Source organism: Fukomys damarensis, unplaced genomic scaffold (assembly GCF_012274545.1).
Source record: "Fukomys damarensis isolate Sample0158 unplaced genomic scaffold, DMR_v1.0_HiC HiC_scaffold_4, whole genome shotgun sequence".
Taxonomy (NCBI): Eukaryota; Metazoa; Chordata; class Mammalia; order Rodentia; family Bathyergidae; genus Fukomys; species Fukomys damarensis.
This window is the reverse complement of record NW_022900916.1, coordinates 9,485,742-9,507,788: the sequence shown is the minus strand read 5'-3', so window position 1 is coordinate 9,507,788 and position 22,047 is coordinate 9,485,742.

The window sequence follows — 22,047 nt, the reverse complement described above, 5'->3', positions numbered from 1 at the left end:
ACAATAAGAAAGAGCTTTGTTTCAAACTGCCTCTCTCTCTGGGCCCTGAGATATGGTTTTGCTTTCTCTGGGTTTGAGAATCATAAAATATTGTTTGAAGAGAAATGTAATACGGGAGTTTTAGGATCCCTTGGCAGGGACACGGGGTCAACCGAGGACTACGTTTGTAATAAGGCTGGTACAGAGCAGAATGCAGGTTGCAGAGGCCAGTGGGCCGCACCTTCCCAGATAAGCAAACCTGCACTTTCAGGTAAAGAGTGACCAAGCTTACGTAAGAGAAAGGAGGAAGTAAGAGAGGAGGGTGGAGAAAGGCCCTGACTAGGGCTCATTCCAGTGCAGCTTGGAAGTGACAGCTCTCCGTGACATCTTCCAGGATACCCAGGCCTCGGGCAGGACACCCAGTGACAGGATGGGCTGCTCCCTTCTGGGTCTTAGAGATTTCTACAGAACTCAGATTTCTTCAGTTCTCCGAGAAGATGCCAGATTAACTTCTCATCCCCATATCCACTTAAGAGAGGAATGGTGAAAACAAATGCCTCAGTTTCTCTAGTCAATTCCGTGGGTAGATGAAAATGCACCCTAATAAGCCAAGAGTGGTGACTCATTTCTGTAATCCCAGCACTTGGGAGGCTGAGGCAGGAGGATCCCTGGGAGTTCAAGGCCAACCTGAACTACATAGTGAGACGCTATCTCAAAAGATAACAAAACAAAACCGAATCCTAGTCAAGGGGACACTGGAACACAGTAGTAACTGACTGTATATACCACCTCTGACTGTTTTAGAATTTCTACTTCCACTCCTCTTTCACTGGGTTTTCACCCTAGTGGCAGGCAGTGTGTGCATTGAGGGAGCAGGTGCACAGGACAAAGAACACCCACTCCCTGCTGGCTGCTGGGTGAAGGGGAGCAGGATTACAGGTGTGCACCATCACGCTCCGATGGAGAGTTTATATTCTAATAAACATATTCCTTGAAATAGTCTAGAAAAGTTTCTTTTTCTTTGAGAGCAAAACTGTCAAATGCAGTTGAAAATTGTATTGGTCAGCTTTCTGTCTCAATAACAAAATGCCTTTGGCAATTCAATTATAAAAAGAAAAGGTTTAAGCCAGGTATGGTAGCACTCACCTGTAATCCCAGAACTCTGGGAGCTTGAGGCAGGAGGAGTGCAAATTCATGCTCAACCTGGGCAGTGACTTAGCAAGACCATGTCTCAAAATACAAATGAATGAGTGAATGAATAAACAAACAGCAGGCCCTGCCCAGGGTCCATCTGTTTGGCCCGCTGTCCTGCAGGCTGGAGTTCATAATTCAGGGCTCTCATGGCTCTGGGGCTGGCAGAGCAAAGCTGTGCAGGCGAAGAGGAAGATCAAGACTGGTTTCTTCTGAGGGCCCCGTAGGCCTTCTGACCATCCACGCCCTGTCCTGGGGCAGCCCTGGTCCTTGAACCCACTGAAGCCATGGAAAATACAGTGACTAAAGAGGAAGACGAAGTTCCTGTGCTGAGGAAGGTTTTCTCACACAGGGAAGGAGTAACAAAAATTTGAAAAAATTCACACTGCTTTCTCAAGTTCTCCAGTAGGAGGAAATGATGCAGGTGTCCAGTTGGCTAAACTCTGACTACAAAACAAACTGTCCATGTGCAGGGGGGTGATGGTGAGGAGAATCTGCATCTTCCAGAACAGGTGGAGGGCTGGGACCCAGCGTGCCTTCAGTGAAAAAAGCAGAAGAAAGGTGAGAAGAATCCCAAATCCAGATTTGAATATGGGATTTGAGGGTTTTAGGTTATTCAATGTTGAAGTTGCCCCTCTGCCTCACTCCTAATAAGGTTGGCCCTTTCGAAATCAAAGAAGCTCCTGGAGACACTCAAGAGAATGACCAGGGATGGAAGGCTGAGGCAAGATGATCGCAAATTGGAGCTCAGCCTGTGTTATCTGGTGAATTAGTGAAAACATGTCTCAAAATAAAAGTAAAAAAGGACTGGGGATGCAGCTCAGTGGGAAGGCTCTGAGTTCAGACCCCCAGCTAGAGCATAGCTTAGTGGTAGCACACCGGCCTAACATATGACGAGCCCTACTCTGATCCCCAGCACTGTAAACAAAACAACATGAAGTTACAATCCAAGGCCAGCCCAGACCTCTTGAATCCAGGGCAAATTTTCGGGTATGAGTTTTTGTTTTGTTTTCTTTTGCTTTGTGGTGCTGGGGATTGAGCCCCAGGCCTTCACACAGAGCTCTTTTTATTTTTATTTCAGACCGGGTCTTGCTAAGTCACTAAAGTGCCCAGGCTGGGCTTGAACCTTCAAGCCTCCCTCCTCAGCCTCCCAGAGTGTTGGGGTCACAGGTGAGTGTCACCACACCCAGCTTTGGTATTGATAGTTTAAAAAAGCACAACAGATGTTTCTAATGCACTCAGTCCGTGGAGGAGGGCAGTACTAGATAGGCTGAAGTAGAGCATTGCTATGAACAGTCCTGCAGCCCAACTTCAGGTGCTGAAGGAGGAATCCCTGTTTGTGTACTGTGGAGATGGAGCCTTTGTGTGGTCCTCTAAAGGCCTTGAGTTTGATCCCTGGTGGGGGGGGGAGGGAGAGAGAGAGAGAGAGAGAGAGAGAGAGAGAGAGAGAGCCAGCCCTCAGTGGCATCAAATTGGCTGACACCCCAATCTTCGACTTCCCAGCCTCCAGAACCCTGAGAAATAAATGCCTGCTATGGATCTCACCCAGCCTGTGGAGTCTTTTTTTTGGTGGGGGGGGCGTTGAGACAGGGTCTCACTATGTAGCTGACACCGACACCGACCTGGAACTCACTATGTAGCCCAGGCTGGTCTTGAACTCACAGTGATCCTCCTGCCTCAGCCTCCCAAATGCTGGGATTAAAGGCATGCGCCACCACGCCTGGCTGAGTCTTTTTAATGAACAACTCATACAGCCAACCTGAAGTGAATAATGAGGTTGATCCCCTCTATCACATGGAAATCCTGCAGCCATTGATGGTACAGGTTTTTTTCCATGTTTAAATCAAAGTCATGTTTTTCACTCAAGTTCAACCCAACATCATGCAAGCCTCTGGAGTCTGTGTGCTAAGTGTCTGTCACTGTTGGGTGGGAATGGATTCTGCAAAGACTGAGGCCAGAGGATTTCAGGTAAGAGGCCAGCCTGAGCAGTTTAGAAACACCCTGTCTCAAAATACGAAGAGCTGGGGATGCAGCTCAATGGTACAGTGCTTGTCTAATATGTGCAGGCCCTGGACTGAACTCCCAGTAACACACATGCACACACACACACACACACAAAGACTGCTCAAGGCTTGACAATTTTTTAAACAGGATAATTATGGGAGGTTATTTTACTCTTTCAATTTTGTGTGTTTCAGAATATTAGCCAGGTATTGTGCTGCACTGCCTGTAATCCCAGCACTTGGGAGGCTGAGGCAGGAGGGCCATTGTGAGTATGAGGCCAGCCTTGGATAGAGTTCAAGACCAGTCTGAACTCCTTAGCAAGGCCTTGTCTCAAAAATAAATAAATAAACAAATAAATTAAAAGTCCATTAGACGAGGCTCTGGGTTCAATTCTCAGTACTAGAAAAAGACAAAAAGCAAAAAACTAAAAACCTTAGCTGGGCACAGTGATACACACCTATAAATCCAGCACTCTGGGAGGCTGAGTGGGGAGAATCACAAATTTGAGCCCAGCCTGCCAGCCTGAGCAATTTAGCGAGCCCATGTCTTAAAAAATAAAAAGGGGCTGGGAGTTGTGGAATCTTTCTCTGTTGCTGGTGGGAATGTAAGCTGGTACAACCATTATGGAAATCAGTATGGAGATTCCTCAAAAAACTAAAACTAGGGCAGGGGATTTAGCTCAGTGGTTCCACCACCTGCCTTGCAAGCACAAGGTCCCGAGTTCAATACCCAGCACAAAACAAAATGAAACAAAAACCTAAAACTAGAAGTACCATTTAACCCAGCTGTTCCCCTTCCAGATATCTTCCTGAAAGAGATAAAAGTGCCATATCACAGGGGTATATACATATCTATATTTACAGCAGCACAATTTGTAATTGCTAACTCTTGGAAACAGTCCATGTGGTCATCAACAGATGGACAGAGAAAATGTATTTATAAACAATGGAGTAATACTCTGCCATAAAAAGGATACTCAAGTGAAATAAATCAGACTCACAAGTTTAAATACGGCATATTGTTCCTCTGGTGTGAGAAACCCAAAGGGTAAATAAGGAGCATGATGGAGGTTAGATACTGGGAAGTAGGAAGAACATGCTTCAATGGGAAGGGGAACAAAGGAGGAAGGGGTGGGGGGAAGGGAAGGAAGAGAAAAGAAAAAAAAGGAAAAAATGGAAACAGCTTTTGTAAATGGAGAGCAGAATAAGGATTGAAGAGGGGAGGGGAATAGGGAAAAAAAGAGGAATTAAGATATACTGTGTACAAGTACAAATTCCCTATAATGCCTCTGACCACTATGTACAAATGTGTACTAATTTAAAAAAATAAATTAAGGGGGGCGGTGCTGGGGCTATAGCTCAGTGTGAAAGCCCTGGGTTCAATCCTCAGTACAAAAAAAAAAATTCCATTTGAAAAGTACTCCTAACATCCTCTCAGATGAGAGAACTGAGCAGTCCTCATTTGGCCCTTCCACTGAGGAAGGATAAATATCTGCTCTCTGCCCAGAACAGGATGAATTAGAGCACACTGGAGTGTTCACAAACTGTTAAAGCTGCACATACAGAAGGCCATAGGGTGGTGGCTCTGGCTTGGACACAGCAGGACTCTGATCTTCTCTGGACTTCCTGTTCCTGTATCAGTGAAGTGAGGCTGACCTTGGCAGAACTTTCCTGCTCTCAGTTCTGACTGAATCAATGGTGATTGCCACAGACTATTTCCTCCTGGCTTCCTCTGCGTCACAAGGTCTTTTGGATGCTGACCCTCTCCCCTGCCCCCAATTGGGCTAGACTGGTCCCTGGGGAACATCAGCTGCTTTAAAGTCCTCCTGTTGAATGGGTCCTGCCTGGCCAGCTGAGGTCTACTCACAGGAGGCCTTTAGTTGTCATGGCAACACCCCCCCACCCTTCTGGTTCTGAGTTGGTGACCACCCATGTACATTGGTCTGTATCAGGGGCTCTCCCTGCCCAGCTCTGTCTTCCTGTCCTTGCTTCCTCAAAAGGGCCAGGTAAGGAGGAGAGAAAGCCACAAGTCAGTCCTGGGGAGTTGTGGGGACTAAAGAAATCTGGAGATTCAGGGTCAACACTTAAGACCCTGAGTCAACAGTGAGCTCACTGTTTCTACTTGCTGATTCTGTTGGAAAAGCCTGTCCTTTGAAAATGATCAGCATCATGAAACCTTGTTTTATTACCAGTTTATGCGGTTGCCAAACACCTTGGAGCAGGCCTTTGGTAAATTTCATCTGATTCTGAAACTCAGTGGTTTCACACTGGAACACAGCAAAACAGGCAAGAACAGGAAGTGGAAAAACCATTCTGACCCACTGGAAACTACCTTTAGTTCACCCGCACTCCTCCAAAACAACAATCAAACTAGCTCAGACACTGACCCATGGAGGGAGCACCCAAAGGTGGTGTGTCCCCCACAAGGACTTTGTAGGTCAGGAAGAGTTTAAAGGCACTGTTGGGGACCTTGCCCTTGTGTCTCCTTACCCAGGGAAAAAAATAGCTCCATCTCTTTGCACAACTGAAAAAGAAAACTGCATTGGGAGGGGGAAGTGAGTCAGAGCCAGGGTCAAGATCTGAACCAGTGCAAGAACATGTCTGCCTGCAATTGCCAGGACAGCTGTCTGTACGGAGGAATGGAAGTGTGTGCTGGCTCTGGCCACGGGATCCAGAGGTTGCTTAGCTTCATGGCACAGACAGGCAAGGGCTCACAGGTTGTAACTTGAGGTTGTGAGCATGCAAAAGGATTGGTATGTCAGAGCACACCTAGGTTAAGAACTGTTCTTCTGACCCTTGTCCTCCCAGGACCTGGCCCCAGCAGCACTTCCTCCATGGGCGGGGGAGGGTGGCCATGGCCTTGGTGGCATCAAAGGCCTCTGTTTAGGAACCTTTACACCTCTGAACGCCAACCTCTGAGCCTAAGGACCTTTCAACCCCGGGGAAACTTCAGAACAATAGGCCTGGGCCCCTGCCCATCTGTTAGCCGCACAGCTGAGGTGGCCGGCCTAAGACTGGGCTGAAGTTGGCACCCGAGAGGAAAGGGGAGAGACTCCATTGACAGTTTCAGGGGCACCAAAAGATGCAGCAACCATGATAAATAATATTCTAAAGCAACTGAGACAGCACAACACGGTTACTCATCTCCCCCAGGGAGTTGTGGGCACCCCCCTGGGCTCTACACCCCGGTTAGCACCTTGCCTGTGGGCCAACTCATCTCTGCCTCTGCCATGGAGCGCTGCTGTCGCTCCAAGGGGCAGGCATCCAGTGTGGCCCAGATCACTGAGACCCTGCTTCTCCAGACCCGGATGTGGAAGAAGTCACAAGCTCTACCTACCTCACCGACCTGCCAGAGAATACAACCGCCTCCCAGGGGCAGCGCAGCCCACCGGAAACCTCACGGGGGCCAGGCAGGGAGCAGCCTTAGCCCACTTTTATGATCTAAGGATCGAAAGGCTCTTTTCCCTTTGTGTCCCTCTCAGGTACCTCATCAGCAGAGTTTGCAAAACTCTGGTTCTTAAGATTGTCTTAGTTTTTAAAAACCTCCCATTAATATACAGTCATTTGAGCTGCCTCTGGTGGCAGACGCCTGCCTAGCACTCTGGGAGGCTGGGACAGGAAGAGGACAAGTTTGAGCCTGGTTTGGGCAACTCAGTGAGACCCTATCTCAAAATAAAAAATAAAAAGGGCCGAGGAGGTAGCTCATCTCTGCAGTATGGGCAGGGATCTTAACAGAGGGGATTAACAGGCTGGGGATTTAGCTCAGTGGCACCATGGCCTGCCACTGAAGGTCCTGAGTTTGATCCCTGGTACCAAAAAACAAACAAAAAACAAAAACAACCACCCAAAACACAAACAAACAAAAAACAGAGACATACTTCATCATTCATTCAACAAATGCCAGCCAGGCACTGTCACTGGGACACAATACCTGATACAAGTTAAAGGAAAAGTTTATTTTGGTTCACAGTTCGTAGAGATTTCAGTCCATAGTGGTCTGGCTCCAAGGCAGGATGGTGTGGCAGAGGCGCATCGCAGAGGAGATGGGCGAGAAGCAGAGAGAAGACTGAGGAGGAGGAAGAGGGCGATAGAACCTTCCAGGCCAGACCCGCAGGGACCACCTCGTCCCCCCAGGCCGCACCTCCCACATCACATTCAGCCATAAACTCACCAACTGACCCACTGCTGAGAATCACACCTCCGTGATCCAGTCCCCTCCCCACAGCCCCACCGAGGAGCACCTGAGGCTTTGGGGGACAACTGGACGTAAACCATAATAGACGGGAGTGACAGAAACAGCAGCTTGGGAGTTCTCAGGACAGGACGGAGCCGGGGGCAGGGTGCAGCTGAGGAGAGGATGGGTGGGGACAGCGAGACAGCACCCCCCCCATCTTAGGTGTTGTCTGGGTCCTGCGGGGATGGGGAAAGCCACAGTTGGCTTGGTTGACCAAGGTCTTGTTACCCCACCCAAGGTGCTGCTTTTGTGGAGGACAACACACCACACAGAAGGGCTGCACACTTCCTGTCTTGGCGCACAGTGAGGACAACTGGGGTCAGGGGATCCCAGAGGGGGTGTAGGGGTGAGTTGGTCTTCCAGGGCCTGTGAGTGGCTCTCAGCCTCCAACCTCTGCCCTAGGAAGCCCTGACACAAAGGGGGTTTGTCCCTACAAATGGCCAGCAGGAGAGGTGCTGTCACAGCAGAGAGCCAGCCCAGCTGGTTAGAGGAGCCAGTCTGCTCACTCTGTTGGGGGAGCTTACCATGGGGACTGGCCTGAGAGCTGCCCACTGATTTAGCAGCCTGGAAATGAAAGAGGGGTGGACAGGGAGGTTCACTCATTCTAAACCAGGCGTGGTGGTTCATGCCTGTAATCCCAGCACTCAGGAGGCAGTGGCAGAAAATTGCTGGAAGTTTGAGTCCAGCCTGGGTTATGTTGTGAGTTCAAGGCCAGCCTGAACTGCCTAGCAAGATCTGTCTCAAACTCCACCCTCTCCAAAACAGTTTTTGTGAACCTGAAACTTCTCTTTCTTTAAACAATTAACAAATGAACATTTTTTTATTTTTATTTTTTATTTTTTTGAGACAGGGTCTCACTATGTAGTTGAGACTGACCTAGAACTCACTATGTATCCCAGGCTGGTCTTGAACTCACAGTGATCCTCCTACCTCAGCCTCCAGAGCGCTAGGATTACAGGTGTGCATCACCATGCCCGGCTAACAAATGAACATTTAAGTGGCACTTTTATGTCCATTGTCCTATACCTTTTTCCATTACATCTGTAATTGGAGCTATGCGGGAGTCTGAGGGAGGAGGATCACAAGTTTGAGGGCACCCTGGACAACTTGGTGAGACTGTCTTAAAAACTGAAAAGGGCTGCTGACATAGCTTAGTGCTACAGTGCCCCCGAGTTCCACCCCTAGTATGGCAGAACAAATAAAAATCACACCACCACCAACAACAACAAAACACTCCATTATGAGAGTTTCTATTTTTCCAATTTTCCATTGAGGAAACTGAGTCCCAAGAGGTGATATAATTTAATTTCCAGATAGTCAGTAGGATCTGGGCATCACTTTTCCTCCTCTCAATTCTGAGCCCAAACAGGACCCGAGACCTCCTTTCCTCCTTGCACACAGCACAATGAGCATTCCAGCCTGTGTCAGTCAACTTTCATGGCTGGAGTGGCATCCTCAACACACCCAGTGTAAAGGAGAAGGGTGTTACGGTGGCTTACGGGTTCACAGGGTTCAGTTTGTGGTCACTTGGCTCCAGTTTTAGGGCCCATAGTCAAGATGGGCAGTGGGTGGGTGTCTTAGTTACTTTTATCATTCCTGAGACAAAATATGCAACACCTAAAATTAAAGGAGGAAAGGAGGACTTGGATTACAGTTTGTAGAGGTTTCAGTCCATAGTTGGCTGGCTGCAATGTAGGCTGGCGTGGCAGAGGGACATCTCAGAGGAGAAACAGTTCATGGCAGGCAAAGGACAGCAAAAGCAAGCAAGGGACCAGTGACTGTCCACTTCCTGTCCCTTATATCTTAGCTAGGCTACCCCTAGCACTTACACCCTTAACCCTAACACCTTTGATCCATTGCACCATGAATCAATTCCAGTGTCACACACTCTAGATCCAGCCACCTCCGAAAAAGCCCTGCCTATGACTGCATGAGGCTTTGTCACGGGGGGACATCCAGATACAAACCATAACAACAAGGAAGAAAAGCTGCTCATGGAGCGGGAAATGAAGAAAAGAGGCAGGGGCCAGGGTTCTAATACCCCCTTGAAGGGCACACCAGCAATGGCCTAAATTCCTTCCACTAGGCCCAGCCTTTTAAAGGTTCCCCTATCTTCCCAGCATTCCCAGAGGCTGAAGCAGGAGGATCACAAATTTGAGCTTAGCCTCAGCAACTTAGCAAAACCATGTCAAATTAAAAAAAAAAAAAAAAAAGATTCCACCATCTCCCAAAAGCACCAAAGGCTGGTGACCAAGCCTGCAGCATACAGGCCTTTAAGATCCAAACCACATCATTACCTGAACATCTCTGTCCAATCTCTTCCTTTCTTCTCATAGCCACTATCCTGGTTAAAGCTACCCTTGCAGCTCACTTCCTTCCAGATCTCTCTGCTGCTACTTTTTTCAGCCCCTTGTGTTTTTCTGTTCCCAGCAGTGTGACCTTGAGCAAACTTCTTACTCTCTGAAGTGTAAGAGCTGAGTATTGCAAAGCAGAAATGAGAACAGCTTCACCCCTGAGGTTGTACCAAGGATTAGGATTCTGTGTCCAGAGCAAGGCAAGATGAACATGTCTAGAATAAACCACTGTGCCAAAAAAATTAAGCTGAAGACTTAGTTGCTGAAATCTCCTATCTGCCTGAAAGCATAGCCTCCCTGAATAGCTCCATTGTCCCAGACCCCCTCACTTGATCTTCTGTGCTAGACAAGGAAGTTGATGCCATATCCAAATAGATATTGCCACAAAACTATGGTATCTCCTATCTACTCCGAGGGCCAGTTTATCTTTCCAACAAGTAATGTGTTTTCCATAAGTGCCCCTCTCCTAAGAAGTCCTTTGTTTTCCCAGAATCCTGCTGTGCCCCTGCTCCTCTCCATCCTGTTTCAATGTGTAAGTCCCAAGTTCTAACTGCCTTTCTGAATTTCATTTCTTTGTGAACTATCCTCAGTAAGTTAAGTAGTGTGCCACCTACCCTGACCTGAGATACATTTTTTTTCTCTTTTCATTTTAAGACTTTCACGTATTTTATACACATCTTAGCACATATCTCACTTTGGACCAGCCACACACTTTAGTGTCTGAAAACCATAAATGGATGGTGGCTACTGTTCTGGAGCACAGGGTGAAGCAAGAGTCTGGCATCTCCCAGTGTCTGCTATTATGGTGAAAGGGGTTTTCCTGGCAGGTGGTTTCTCTTGAATTTTTTTTTTTTTTTTTTTAGCGTCTCACTATGTAGGCCAGGCTGGCTTTGAACTTCTTGAACCTTCTGTGTAGCTCAGGCTCTTCTCAAACCCGGGATCCTCCTGAGAGCTGGGATTATAGGTGTGTATCACCATGTCCAGCATGAATTCATGACTAATTTTACGAGGTGTAATCAAAATATATGGTGAAGGGCTGGGGATTTAGCTCAGTGGTGCCACCACCTGCCTTGAAAAATGGTGAAGGTTTTTTGTTTTTGTTTTTGTACTGGGGATCGAATTTGGACCTTGTGCATTCAGGCAGGCACTGAAGGTTTGTATTTTTTTAAAGTTTATTATAGTAAAAGACACACTGCCATCAACTCCTCTCAAATACCCTTCCTCACCTCAGATGCACTCATTCTTCTTCCCCTTTCCGATGCAGCTCTGGTCGTCATCTTTCATGAACGATAAAATACAGTAAATGCTGCTTCCTAGCGCCATCCAACAGAAAGGCAGATTCTACAAACATGGGATGGATTCTCACCGACATTACCCACCGGATCTAGTATCCTGTGATTTCTGGCTCTTCCCCAAACTCAGAATGACAACGAAAGGTAAATATTTTGAATCAATTTGGGGCACTGAGGCAAATAAAGACACACAAGAAAGAGGACTTCAGAACTGCTTCAGAAAGCAGCAAGGATGATGGGATAATATGACTGTATCACTGGGAAGCTAGATCTCACTCAGCAAGGAATCAGCCCCTCACTTCCTTGGTCCTTGGTTCTTTGTGCCCTTGATGAAAGAATTCAATCAAGACACATAGATGCCCATTCAGAAGTACAGGTAGTACTGTAAAATAGATACAGAGTTTCACCTTCAAGAGAGAAGACAGGCGGTGCCACTGAAGTAACTGCACCAAGTGCAGGTCAGAATACATTTTTATGCCCACAAAAGTTATGGCAATGTATCTTTGACTGTAATAGAAATTTTAAATTTAAACATTTAGTGTATTTTCAGAGCACACCTCATCCATGCACGCTTTAATTCTGCTGGCCATCTTCACTACAAGAGGTCACAGTATTATAGATAGATGAGCTAGGTAGAAATATGATAGGCAGTCTGACATGGCTAGGTCCTTGAGAGGATCTGGACAAAGGTGAAACACATCACAGGTGCACTGGAGACACACTGGTGGAAAACCAGGCTTCATGATAAGGACAAGATGACCAGATCTACATACTTCCTCAAAGAACAAACACTGGGCCTAATGAAGTCTAGATAGACATCAACCATCTTGGTGGGTGACTAGAGACCCCTGGACCTACCTCTTCCTAGGAGAATCTTTGTTCTTTGCATCGATGCTTGTTATATGACTTACATCCCAAGTGGCCCACCATTACCTAAGGGACTGCTTATAACCTGACTGGATGTTCATGGCTGTGGCCCACATTGTATCCACGTGGATTTCACCCATAAAACTATAGTGGGGTCCCTGGCTACCCACTCAGGTCCCCCTCCTGCCCCTCAGGAGCTCTTCTATCAATAAGTACTCTTAACCTCTGTTGTTCCTAGGACACATTCTTCAATTTCTAGAGAACAAGAACTCAGCATATCATACACTTAGCAGATTGGGAGATATTTCATATTTCATCTCCAGTATTATTTCCTGTAACAACAAGACAGAATTCTGGCCTGATTCCTGCTTGCAGCCAAGGAGGGTGTTAAAAAAAAGAAGTATCATGTACATATAACAACTCCCCACCACAAATATATGTATGACAAATGAGTACCAATGAAAAAAGAAATATAAAAAAATCAAGAAGCCCACAATGACTTAGTTTATCTGTCTGTTCCTGGGGACACAACACTTAATTGAATTCTGTGAAACTGATCTTAGTATAGTGTGTCTATCTGCTGGAGTTTCCAAGGGTGGATAGACCCATTTGGGTGAAGAGGGCTCAGGAAATGCCCCTTGGCATTAGGAAGATCTTTAGGTCCCCAGGGGTGGCAATCACCAGAAGCCTCAGCCCCAGGGGAAGCTGCTAATTAGGAAGTGGCTTCCAGGGTGGGGATGGCAATTCTGGCCAGCTTGATGATTTCCTTCCTCTAAAAAAAGTTTGCCTGGAAGCACCTGTGGCTTGGAGGGGGTTCTGTGACCTTCAGCAGGGTTCCCTGCTCCATTCCCACTGCTACCCGCCCTTGCCCAAGTACAGAAGCAAATCGTCCTCAAAGAGCTAAGTCAGGCACCAACACTGGCCCATGCCCTTAGGGGCTGATCAGCCACTTTGGCTCAGCTCAGCCGGGAGAGTGGGTTGCAGCCTGGAGGAGCAGCCTCAATTCTGATACAGTCCTCTTTTAGGAGGCCATTGTGTTTCTCAGCTGTATTGGGTTTGCTGGATGGGTGACTGATGCAGGAGGATCATGAGCTTGAGCCCAGCCTGATCAACTCAGTGAGACCCTGTCTCAAAATAAATAAATAAATAAATAAATAAATAAATAAATAAATAAATAAATAAAAGTGGCTCAGTGAGAAGACGCTGGCTTAATCTCCAATACTGAAAAAAGAAAAAAAAAGAGAGAGAAAAAGTGAGACAGAAGGGGAGGAAAGGAAAGGGGTAGGAGGGGAGGGTTGGGAAGGAAGGGAAGCGATAAATCCTCTTGTTGCTACAAGAGGATAACTGGAGTCTAGGAGTAAGAGTTTGGGGCCAGCCTGGGCAACACAGCAAGTCTGAAGACGCTGGCTTAATCTCCAATACTGAAAAAAGAAAAAAAAAGAGAGAGAAAAAGTGAGACAGAAGGGGAGGAAAGGAAAGGGGTAGGAGGGGAGGGTTGGGAAGGAAGGGAAGCGATAAATCCTCTTGTTGCTACAAGAGGATAACTGGAGTCTAGGAGTAAGAGTTTGGGGCCAGCCTGGGCAACACAGCAAGTCTCTCTCTCTTTCTCTCTCTGAGACGGTCTTGCTAAGTATTCCAGGTTGGCCTTGAACTCAGGGTGATTCTCCTGCTGCCTCCTGAGTGCTGGGATTAAGGGTTTCACCACCATGCCTGGCGAGGTCCTGTCCTCACCAAAAAACAAGGTGGGGGGGCTGGATGTAGCTCAGTGGTGCTTTGCCTGCCTCAGAAGTGCAAGGTCCTGAGCTCGATCCCTGGTACCAGGAAATGGGGGGGGGAGGAGAGGGGAGGAGAGGAAAGAGGCAGGAGCAGCAAGAGGAGAAGGAAATTAGTTGTCTCAGTTTTGGAGACTAGCAGTGTCAGATGAAGGTGTTGGCAATGAGAATCTGCCGGGCCTCATAGCCTCTGTAGCCCCTGCACCTGTCGGCTTCTTGACTAAATTTTTTTTTTTTTTTTTTTTTTTTTTTTTTTTGTACTGGGGATGGAAGTCAAGACCTTGCACTTGCAAGGCAGGCGGCAGCACCACTGAACTAAATACCCTTTTGTTGTTTTTGTGTGTCTTTGCACCATCTCCCTCTATGTAAGGCTCGGTCCAAACGTCCCCATTTTAGGCAGATGCTAGTCAAACTGGGCCAGGACAAATCCTAATCTTGTTTTAATTTGAGTTCCTTGGTAAAGACTGTGTTTCCAGACAAGGTCATATTCTTAATTACGAATTTTGGGGACGCACAGTTCAACTTCTCAAAACAACCTGAACTCTGGCAAGTGTAGGTTTCGTAGTCAACACCTGGGAATCCCGGAGGTGGTGGGGCTCTAAGACTATCTCGGATACCGGGCGGCTACCGGGCAACCAACCAGCGCAGCTCAGATAAACTCAGAACTGACTGGGGCTGCAGGGTGACTCGGTTGCATTCAGCCTCTGCCCTGCAGGTACTGTAATCCAGCCGAAGAATAAGACTTTAACCAGGCAATTAAGTACAGCGCAAGAAAAGTAAAAGAATAAAGTAGCCGAGTTCTGGCGATTCGCTTTGAGCAGTCAGGGATTCCAAATGCCCCAAGGACAAAGGCTGGAGATGCAGCTGGCTAAGCAGGGAAGGGGCTTTCCCTGGAAGCCTGGACTCGGGCCCGTTCGGGAGCCGACAGAGCAGCCGAGGTGAGGAGGGTGAGTGGGACACGCCCTCCGTGGCTGGGCTGTCTAAAGAAACAGGACTTTCTTCTCCAGGCCCATGGAGTTCCCTAACAGGAGGAAACAATGCAGCCCGAGGGCTGGATAGGTGTAAGCAGGCCGGAGGGAGAGGGTGGCTGTGGGGGGCCAGGACAAGGCCGGAGTTACCGGCCTGCAGGCGGCGTGGAGAAGCCTCTGGAGGGCAGAGCCACAGACCCGAAAGACGCAGCTGAGTTCGAGGAAACGGAGGAATGCCGGGCCTCGAGGTTCCGAAAGAGCTGCGACCTCAGGAAAAAACCAGTCAGACGTGCTAGCTGCACCCGCCGGAAGGGAGGCAGCACACGGCCCACCCCTTCCGCTGAGGCCGGAAGCCTGCGGCCTCGCCCCTTCCCTCCCACTTCCGGTTTCTTTTTCTCTCTGCACCTTAATCACTCAGGGGCACGCTGTTGTCTCTGGTGTATTCTTGACGTCGCAGTAAGGAAATGAGAAAAGGGAAAGACATAAAAGAATATCAAGGAGACTAGGAAAAAGGAGATCAGGAGGGAGTAAAAATACGCATTAGGGGCTGACGATGTAGCTCAGCGATAGTGTCGGTCCCCAGCACCGCCAAAAACAACACAGCAACACCCAGGTACCTCAAAGGCTCTGGTGCAGGCCTAGGGGAGTGTGTGTGTGTTCATTTACGTGGCGTCTTTTTCCCACCCTGCCTCAGCTCCCTTTCTCCGTAGTATGTAGTATATTTGTTGTTTTTTGAGGCAGAATCTATGTAGTCTAGGCTGGCCTTGAACTCACGGTAATCCTGCTTCGGCCTCTCCAGTGCTGGGATTACAGCCCAGTTTGCAGGAGTGTTTTAACTCTGGGAGCCGGTTCCTGCCCCTTGTCTAACTCAGCGGGAAACGCGTGTAGGGGGCGAGGGACTCGCATAACTGGGAAATTACTTCCATTAATTGACAACAGGACACTGGAAACAAGGTCTTGAAGCCACCTGTCTTGTCTCAGCTGTGGTCTGTTGTCCTGGAGGGCTGAGGTGGTGTTGTGTCCCCACAGCACATTTACGGCAAGGACACACACTGGTAAACTGGGATTTTCCTGAGGTGGAGTCTGGGGGAACATAATTATGCAAATGCAGAGTGAGAGGTGCAAGGTGGTGCACTCTTGTGATCCCAGCACTCTGGAGGCTGGAGCAGGAGGTTCCGAACTGTGAGTACAAGGCCAGCCCAAACTACACATTGAGATCCTGTCTCAGACAAAACAAACCAAAACATCGAAAAGCAAAATATGGGACTGGCTAACCCCACTATCTTTTATGCCTGCAAAGAAATACAATGCAGCCATTTGGAAGAGTGTGGGTGAAATGGATTTATTAGTCTGAAAAGATGTTCATGTTCTTTTGTTGAGTCATATTTCATCTTTTGTGTGTATGAAAAGTTTATGTACTAGGACCGGGGATTTAGCTCAGTGGTTCCACTGCCTGCCTTGCAAGCACAAGGACCCGAGGTTGATCCCCCGTACAAAAAAAAAAAAAGTGTATGTACTAAACGTCAAGTGATTATATCCTGGTTATAAATGACTTTGGTCTTCTGCTTTTTAATAATGAAATATGAGAGTACTTGTGAAATTTTAAAATAAAACTTTTTAACAACATTTGTCCTTAGGACTCTCTTTTTTGTTACTGGGAATCAAACTCAGGGCCTTGGGCTTGCCAGGCCCTGTACTGCTGAGCTAGATCCCCAGCTCTTTGGTATTTAATTGGAGAGCAGAATGAGGTAGGGGAATTCTGGGCTGACGCTGGTGGCCCCAGTCCCACCCCCAACCCCACTCCCTCTCAAAGCGGGTTCTCCCTTTGGAGCGTAGGGAGCACTGACAGGTGATAAGCATGGCTGCCCTCATTAGCAGGGGCCTCCGGGTCAGGCAGGTTCAGGGACTGGCTCTAAAATCCGCAGTTAATCGGGTCGGTAGGAGGTAGGAGCTGCCGGCTTTCTTCTGACCGTCTGTTTACCAGCTGCCAGCTGCTCCTCTTATGAATAGGTTTTCTTCTGAATCAGTCCCATGACTGCTTTCCCAGTGCTATTGTGCCTAAGCCAGCTGGTTAGCAGAGCTGGGTTTCAGGTTATAGAGTTTTTGGGTCACACCGGGGTTAAGCACCGTGGGAAAGACAAATGCGAAGTCACCAGGGAGGCTGGGGACTGCCTGGGTGAAAGGAGGTGATGCCAACTTGGTTGTCAGCTTCCTGCAGAACTGTCAGGGTGTCCAGGTGTCCCTGAGAAAGCCGCACAGATGTTGGCCACTGCTGTGAAACACTCAAGTGGGCAGAGCTCAGCCCTGCTGCGCTTTCCAAGGGGTACCATGACTGCAGTGGGGTGGAGTCCTTGTGAGCCTCTGTACTTTCCAGTTTCTGCAGGGAGGAGCCCCCAAACTACTGTGCAGCTTTATTTAGCTGCAGGAGTGTTCATTTGTGACTTTCGTTTTTTCTGATGCTCAGGATGGAACCTGAGGCTTTCTCACTGAGCTACATCTTTTAGGAGTAGCTTTTTAGGTCTCACTAAATTGCTAAGTTGTCCAGGCTAAGCTCAAACTTGTGACCTTCCCACCTCAGTCTCCCACAGTGCTGGGTTGCCAGGTGTTTGCATCTAGGGAAGATCTCACCCTCTGCCACACCAGTTCCAATGGAGAGGATGGACCTCACAGATCCAGAGCTTTGCTCCTTTCTGGCTATGTAGCCTTGAGCTAATTAATTTACCTGGGCCTCAGATAAAGGAAAGAAAATACAGTGGACCCTTGACTTACAAACTTAATTTGTTCTCGAGGGCTGGTTGTTACTCAAGTTGGTCAATTGAAGGCTCAGGCTCCTCTCCACAGCCTTCACAGTCTCCTGTATACAAGCACCCCCTGCCCCAAACTCATGCATGTGCACCACAATTTCCTTTTTTCTGGTACTGGTGATTGAACTCAGGGCCTTCACACTGGGCTACATCTCCACCCCCTTTTTATTTTGAGACAGGCACTTAACTAAATTGCTATGTGCCCAGGCTGGGCTTGAACTTATGATCCTCCTGCCTCAGCCTCCCAGACTGATTACACAAATGCACCACCACACCTGGCCAATTTCTTTTTTCTTTTTTGGTACCCGGGATTGAACTCGGGTCCTTGCGCTTGCAAGGCAGGCCACTGAACCCACTGAGCTAAATCCCCAGCCCCCTTTTTTTTTGTTTATGTTTTTGAGACAGGATCTCACTATGTAGGTTACGCTGGCCTTGAACTCACTATATAGCCCAGGCTGGCCTCAAATTCACAGTGATCCTCCTGCTTCAGTGCTGGGATTACAGGAGTGCACCATCACACCAGGCTGTATATGTAAATCTGGAATCATTTTATAGTTAGCCCTAAATATTTCAGGATACAACTCCAAAAATAAAGAACATTTTTGTACACAGCCATAACACAATATTATATCTAACACTTCCCTATAATTAATCTATACTGGATTTTTTTTTTTGAGAGAGAGGTTTTCACTAAGTTGCTCATGCTAGGCTTGAAGTTATGATCCTCCTGCCTCAGCCTCCAGTAGTACTGGCATCACAAGCATGGCTAGGAATTTCTTACACTATCACCAATCTTTTTCTGAAGAGTTTTCTTCAGACTGGGATCTAATCAAATTTCATGTACTACAATGGCCGTGTCTCCTCAATGCCTTTAGTTTTTAAATTTTTTTTTAATGTTGAATGTCTTCCTTCTATTTTCAGGATACTGACTTAGTATGTTCCATCTTCTGGGGTTGTCTTTCTCTCTCAATGTGGTATTTTATTTTGGGTCATTATAATAAAGTCATATGAAAACCATTATTTGCTGTAAAACAGTTGTTGAGGATGGTTCCTTGTCTGAGTTCCCCATATAAATTCCAGGCAAGAAAACTGAACTAGGATTCAGAATGAGGAAGAGTTGTCTCTTCCTCCAAACTGGCATTTGTTTTTCCTGATGAGAGCAATGAAACTCACTCTCTTTTTATTTGAGAAGCACACAGTGAAGGGTAGGGGTGCAGCTCCGTGGTACAGGATGCTTAGCACACACAAATCCCTGGATTCAATCAATCCCAGTGGCCTGAAAACCCCCAAAACAAAACCATGTACTTTCCACAGTAACTGTGGTATATTCTAGGGCTATCATGTGTGCCCCCCAAATCCAGCTTCTGCTCTGTTAAAGCTACAGAATATCTTTTATTATGTTGGGTACCAGGGACTGAACTCGGGACCGTGTGCTTGTGAGGCAGGCAGTGGAATCACTGAGCTAAATCCCCCGCCCCTATATCTTTTATTATGAATGCTTTTCGAGTCCTTTTTTGTTCTAAACAGGCAGGATAAAAGTAAATCCAGCTGACTTTGTCAAGGCCTTGTTTACCTTAAAGCTAGGAGACAGGAGCCTGCCCAAAGGGGCTTTAGGGCCAGCTCCTTTCAGGAGCCCCCAGAGAGCACACTGATCCTTGAGGAATCACTTATGCCAGAATCCCTCTTTTGAAATGAACAGGGCCTTCACACTGAGGTACATCTTCAGCTTTATTTAATTTTTGAGACAAGGTCTCACTAAATTACCAAGGCTGGATTTAAACTTGTGATCCTCTTGCTTCAGCCTCCTAGAGGTTGGGATTACAGATGTGTACCACAATGCTCAGCTTGCTTCCTTCCTCCCTTCCCTTTCCTTCCTTTCCTTTTTTGGTCATGGGGATGGAACTCAGAGTACTAAGCTACTTTCCCAGTCCTTGCATTTGGAGGCAGAGTCTTGCTAAGTTGCCCAGGCTGGCCTCAATTTGCCATACTCCTGCCTCAGCCTTATCCCTAAGTAGCTACGGTGTTTGCCAATGCCCCAGGCTCTTTATTTCTTAAAATGATGTGGCTACCTTGGATTACTTTCAGTGCTCCCATATATAACTACTGATATTCATCCTTTGTTCACCAAAGAGTGTACAGGCCTGGTGAGAGAACCAAGAGGAGTCATTTCTGCTAACCCTCGGAGCGTGGGACGGACAGATTCCTTCCCTATGTCCTTGGGGCTCCCAAACCTCTGGATACTCAAGATCCTACACACATGCTTCTAATGGGGTCCTTAACCTTCATGGAAACTGACAGCTAAAAATACCATGAGGTCTAGTTTTAGCAACTATTTATTAAGTACTTATTTATGTGCCAGAGCTTAAATGTATTGTCTTATTTCATCCTCACAAATTTTTCACAATACAGTATAAGCCTTAGTGTCCACATTTCTTTCTCTTTTTTGGTACTGGGGATCAAACTCAGGACCTTGCTTTTGCCAGGCAGGCACAATGCCACTGAGCTAAATCCCCGGCCCTTAGCGTCCACATTTCTTAGAGTAGAAATCAGGTTCAGAAATGCTGAGTAACTTGCCCACATTTTCAGAGCTACTGCATGATGAAGCCAGGATTTCTTTGTTGTAATTTTGTGAGACAGGCCTCGCTACGTAGTTCAGCCTGGCCTAGAACTCACTATGCAGCCCAAGCTAGCCTTGAACTCACAGCCTCCCAAGTGCAGGGATTACAGGCGTGTGCCACCATGTGTGAAGCCAGGATTTGAACCTTTATCTATGGTCTCAACTCATTCTTTAATAGTATGCTATACATTGTGTTTAGTTTCCTGCACGGCAGAAAATCAGAGAGGTGAAGAATACTGCTGCTTGACTCTGAGGGGAATAGCACTATTTATTAAGCTTTTGACTCCCTCACACACCTAGGCCAGTCTGGGGTTGTAAGGTGGGTTGGTTAATTCTGCTTTCTTCTTGGCTCTAGGCTGAAGTGGCTTCTAGGCACCCAGCACCTGTGGTGCTTGACAGCACTGGGCAGCGGCAGTGGCAGTGGGTCACATGGCTTCCTCCTAGCCAGCCCGCCACACACCACACCAGCACCCTGAGGACCCTATGGCTCATAAGAACTCAAGGCTTCTTCAGCAAAAGGCATCTGGGCCAGGAGGGAGAGCAGTGTCCTGCCCCAGCATCCTGACTGTCAGCGCTACAGTGTACACCTGCAACAGGAGGGGCTTCATCTGGGTCTGGAGATTTTAAGGGCAAGAAGTGATAACTTCAGTTCACTGGTGGTGCAACTTATAATTCCAGCACTCTGGGAGGCTGAGGCAGGAGGCTCACAAGGTGGAGCCCAGCCTGGGGAATTGAGCAACTTAGTGAGATTCTGACTCAAAATAAAAAAATTAAAAAAGGGCTTCGCTCTAGCTCAGTGCAAAGGTTCAACCTCCTCAAGAGGTGACAAGCTGGGACTGGGGTGCAGCTCAGAGGTAAACCAGGTGCTACCACTACTTCACACTAGTATGCACAAGGCTCTGGGTCTGATCCCCACCACCACAAAAAACAACCAAATGAACAAAACCCCAAAAACTTAGGGTTCCAGCCTGAGCTCCCAGGAATCCCTGAAGTTCTACACATACTTTTGTTTGTGTGCCTCTGTATATCTTTCTGGGGAGCAGGACCCTAACTGTAATCAGATTTTCAGAGAGGAGCCTGATCTCTAACAGTTAAGAATCATTATTTGGGGACCAATTCACATAACATTCTGCTTATTTAATATTAACTCTAGCTGGTTTGAAATCAGCGTACCTCTCCTAGGAGGTTTTGGTTCAAGTGGCTTGGGACCTAGCTAGACTGTGGGAAAATGTTGAGTGAGTGGGAAATGTGTCACTGATTAACCAGAGAGGTTTAATGTAGCAGTTAGGAGCCCACTGTCCACATCCAGAATGATTCTGGTTTCAACAGTAAACCATAACCCCACACCCCTGCCTGTGGCCCCTGGATCATATTTCACTTCTATCTCCAGGAACTTGACTGTTCTAGGTGAACAATGACATGGAATTGTATGGTATTTGTCCTTTGCTCCTCTCTAAAGCCCCAGCTCTTTCTACTACACAAGTAGTGATCAGTTTTAAATCAATACCCTCTTAGTTACTATGTAACAAAGGATCCCTAACTGTAGCAGTTTAAAATAAACATTTACCCTGGGAGTCAGGAGTCTGTGGGTGGGTTGGCTGGGTTGGCTGGGTTGGCTGGGTGGTTCTGAGCAGTCTCTCTCCAGGCTGCCCTGGGGCTGTGGAATCCACTCAAGGCCTCAGCTCTACCCTGGCTGCTGCTGCTGCTGCTGGCTTGAAGTCTCTGGTCCTCCCATTGGGCCTTCCTCTATGCTGCCTAAGTGCTCTAGTGACACAGCAGCCGGCTTTTCTCATGAGTGATGGAGAGAAAAAGGCACAGAAAGAGAGGGGAAGAGGGAGAGGAAGGAATAAAGGAGAGGAAAGAGGAAAAGGACAGAAGTAGAGTGGCTTGGGGAGGGGCAGGGATTTACTCAGTGGTGCTGCCTGTGCCTCACCAGGCAAAGTCCTGAGTTCAATTCCCAGTACAA